The sequence below is a fragment of the Octopus bimaculoides genome, chromosome 20, assembly GCF_001194135.2.
Source record: "Octopus bimaculoides isolate UCB-OBI-ISO-001 chromosome 20, ASM119413v2, whole genome shotgun sequence".
NCBI lineage: Eukaryota > Metazoa > Mollusca > Cephalopoda > Octopoda > Octopodidae > Octopus > Octopus bimaculoides.
This window is the reverse complement of record NC_069000.1, coordinates 40,257,320-40,261,891: the sequence shown is the minus strand read 5'-3', so window position 1 is coordinate 40,261,891 and position 4,572 is coordinate 40,257,320. Positions and strand designations below refer to the sequence as shown.

At 36.1% G+C, this 4,572-nt stretch overlaps 1 protein-coding gene across 2 annotated transcripts in view; it reads left to right on the top strand.

Annotated features, from left to right (window-relative positions):
- The window catches only part of LOC106870453 (breast cancer anti-estrogen resistance protein 1), a 114,367-nt gene that overhangs the window by 718 nt on the left and 109,077 nt on the right, over positions 1 to 4,572 (top strand). The window lies entirely within an intron of this gene.

Sequence of the window (4,572 nt, the reverse complement as noted above, 5' to 3'; positions counted from 1 at the left end):
TCTCTGAAAGTTATGAGGAAACAAAGTTGATTCCGGAAGGGTTTCTTGTTTAGGTATACACATACATATATATATATATATATATATATATATACTGGTAGAATCGTTAGCATACAGAGTAAAATGCACAGCGGCATTTCGTCTGTTTTTACGCTCGAGTTCAAATCCCGCCGAGGCCGACTTTACTTTTCGTCCTACCGGTGTCGATAAAATAAGTACCAGTTGAGTATTAGGGCCGATGCAAATGACTTATCACCCCACCTCGATCTTGCTGGCCTTGTGCCAAAAATTATTATTATTGTTGTTGTTGTTGTTTTGTAGAGGTTGAAACTATGTATTGATATAAGTATATTTTGGTGTAACACTTGTTTGACACTTACAAACGTTCGTTTACTAACGTCTGTGTATTGGATAGAAACTGTAATATATATATAATATTTATATCATATATATGCCAAATAGCTGCAAATATTAGTAAACACAGACGTCACAGCTTTGCCTCAGGTAATATATACACAAAAGCAAGAGAATATATAAACAATATATATACACACACGTGTGAGTGTGTATATATATATATACTGCTTTATGCACGCCGCGTGTAATTATATATCAGCAGTAATGTAAATAATATATACAAACACACCTTCATATATTTATATTGTCACAAATAAGATACTTACGCACGTTTGTGTGTGTATATGTATGTATAAATATATGTATATGTGTGTGTTCGTGTATGTGTGTGTGTGTGTTCATGTGTTTATGTATTTGTATGTGCTTGTGTGTGTGTGTATGTATGCCTGTGCTTGTGTGTGTATGTATGTATACGCTTGTGTATGTATGTATACGCTTGTGTATGTATGTATACGCTTGTGTGTGTATGTATGTATACGCTTGTGTGTGTGTATGTCTATGTATGTGCTTGTGTGTGTATGTCTATGTATGTGCTTGTGTGTGTATGTCTATGTATGTGCTTGTGTGTGTATGTCTATGTATGTGCTTGTGTATGTATGTCTGTATGTATGTGCTTGTGTGTGTATGTCTGTATGTATGTGCTTGTGTATGTATGTATATATGTATGTGCCTGTGTGTGTATATATTTATGTATGTGTTTGTGTGTGTGAGTATGTATGTATGTATATGTTTGCGTGTATGAACGCATATGTGTTTGCGTGTACGAATCTGTATGTGTGTTTGTGTGCTTGTATATCTAAGATTGATTATGAGGTTCTCTGTGGTGGAAGTCGGCGTCTCATTAGAGAGGAAACCATTTTCATGGAGCCCTAGGAAATAGTTTTTCCTTGTAAAGGCATTTTGTTTGTGGTTCAATGTTTCATTCAGCCCTTCAATATTACTGGTCACAGTTTTTGTATTTCTACACTGCCTGAAGAGAAACAAAGTTCAAGAAACAGAAGGCTTCTAAGCAGAAGCCCTCCTGTAACGTAATTCCATGCATGTTGTTTGTATATCATGTATGAATGTTTGTCTTCCTGTCATTTGCATGATTCTGTCTTTAGACTGCGGTCATGCTGGGGCACCACCTTGAAGTGCTTTCGGCTGAATAAATCGATCCTAGTTCTTAATTATGTGCTTAATCTATCGGGTATTTTGTTGAGCTGCTAAATTACGTGGACATAAACAAATCAACAACGGTTGTCAACCACACCTATACACACGTGGCTGTGTGGTAAGAAGCTTGCTTCCTAACCACAAGGCTCCGGGTTCAGTCCCAGTGCATTGCACCTTGGGCAAGTATCTTCTACTATAGCCTCGGGCCGACCAAAGTCTTGTGAGTAGGTTTGATAGACGGAAACTGAAAGAAGTTCGTTGTGTATATATATATATATATATATATATATATATATACATACACAATTCCAAATATATATGTGTATATATTAATTCCAAAGGCAATGGTCGACCCGGCGTTTGTAGTAGAAGACACTTGCCGAAGGTGCTGCACAGTGGACTAAAATCTTGCCCATTGAATATTTGTTTCTCATCTGATTTGACGATTCCAAAGCGTAGTTTTAAGATCGGATATGAAACCTTAAATGTGCTAAAATTATCGCAATGCGTCGATGCACTAGCATAGCTAGTGTATGTTCCAGGGCGGCCCTTCTGTTTTCCATCCCCAGATCCCACATAAAAACCACATATTGCCTACAACAGACCGAAAGTACCACCCCTTTAAAAGTGCCGCTCGGGGCGGGCGCCCACACCCTTGCTACGATAGTGCGTCGATGTGCTAGGTGCGTTGTATGGTATCCAGGTATGGGTTATTACAGTTGAATTAATAGTGATATCATCCAAAGCATACATCTGATATAATAATACGCTTTGATAGATACACTATACCTGGAGGAATACATGACTCGGTCGAGGCTGTAGCGTATTTTATCGTAAGGGTTACCGGTAATCTGATAACAGTTGACCTGAATCTAAACAAAAACAACACGGATTCAATGAGCTTTTTTGTTTTATATATATGTATATATAGAGATATATAGATATTTGTTAAAGTATATCTCTGTACGCCTCACGTTGCTACTTATAAATAAACAGGTCGACCTGTTTGTTAGAGATAGAGAAAAAAAAAATCTATTTTCATATATAAATACAGACATATCCATACGCATGCATACCCACTCATATATATCGATTAGTTGACACCTCTTACTCGTAATCTTCAACATATGAAGCCCAACTGTTGTCAGTACAAATCCCAGTGGGAATTAACATGTTATTAAGAGGTGTGTGTGTGTGTGTTTATAATAAATGTTAATGTTAGGGTTGTTATAGAATTACAAACAACAACAAACCTTTATTGTTGAAATATCTCTCTGTATATTTACTAATCAAATATGTTAAATTTATAATAAGCATTGAGATTGCCTGGGAAGGATCATCAGATTTCACCTCTTGTTGCCTGGTTCACCAGTCGGAGAGGCGAAACTTTAAGCTCTCCTCAACACGAATAAGCGTAACAGTTTTACTCCTTTACTAGTTTCGGTCAATTGGCTGCAGCTAAGCTGGAGCTCCGTTTTCAAAGATTTTTAGTCTGTCGTATCGACCTCAGTACTGACTATGTTTGGTTCTAATCTTATCGATCTCGTTGTTTGGAACTGCTAAGTTAATGAGTCATATAAACAGAAACACCGTCTTTTCAAGCGGTGTCAACCGTAAGGCAGACGACAAAGGCCACTCATACAAAGACTTGTAAAATGAAACAGACAGAGAGACAGGAAGGGAGTGGCTGAGAGAAAGATATTGTTGGCATATATGTGTGTATATATAGATATACATACACACACACACACGTATCAATGAAAGTGTGCATGTAAAACGCAAGCACATTCAATTAAAGACAGGATGGTCACTTAGAGCGTACCTTTCGTCATATCTTTCGATCTGGGCTGGTCTCGGGGCACCCTACCTAATCTTAAATTACTTTATATTGTGCCTGTAAAGGTGTGTACTTGCTAGCAACCTTATTATTACTGTAAATAAAGGTAATAATACTACCTGTTATATATATATATATATATATATATATATATATATATATATACTACGTTGTGAGTAATCATTATCTGATATGTAGCTCAGAACAGACTACGGAGTAAATGTATTTTCTTCCACAAAATGTGATCGTTGCTTATAAGTTTCGTCGTGCCTGCTCTTCTCTTTGTAGAATTAAAGCCAAGGTCTGTTTCTTTTATCGCGGGGATAACTACGAAGAGCATGTAACAAAAGGATAAAGAAAAACTCTATTGCCAAGTTGATTAGTTTACTAGTAGCGGCGTTAGGACAAACAATGATATACTAGTATGAATGTGTGCTTCTGCGTGTAAATAGAGTGCTTAGGTCAGCCCGATTTTTTTTTTATTTTGTGCAATACTTTGTGCGTTGATAGATGTCACGCTTGAAAGAATTTTCTAAAATATATTTTTAAGGATTGTTGAAAATGCTTTTCGTCTCTGTTGCAGCTTGTCAACGGAGAATAAAAAATTCATTTCTTAATAGTTGTTCAAGCGTGTTCTGTTACACCTCACGGCTGTGGCTTACTTCTACATCTGTACATTATACAGGGTGTCCACAAAGTCTGGGTACATGGAGTAAATAAAATCATAACATAAACAATTAAATATAAGAAACAATAATTTCTTAAAGTATGTGTTAATCCCCATGTACCCAGACTTTGTGGACACCCTGTATATTACATATCTTATATTTCTATACCATACTTAAATTGTTTGCACACACACGTATATTCCCTCGCTTTGACATAGCAGTGTTAATATATTACCTCGTATTTAATACTCAACATATACATATGCTCCAGAGCGAAGCGTCAGTCGCGTACAGAGCAGTAATAAATCAGAATGATGAAAGAATAAACAATTACGTTATGAAATTTATTAGCTTACAGTTGTTTCCGCTGTAGGATACAATGCACTCACAGTTTAATGCCAGATTATCACCCTGTAGCTTCAGTGGAACTTCAAAAATAACGTGCAATATATATATATATATATATATATATATATGTATATATATATATATATA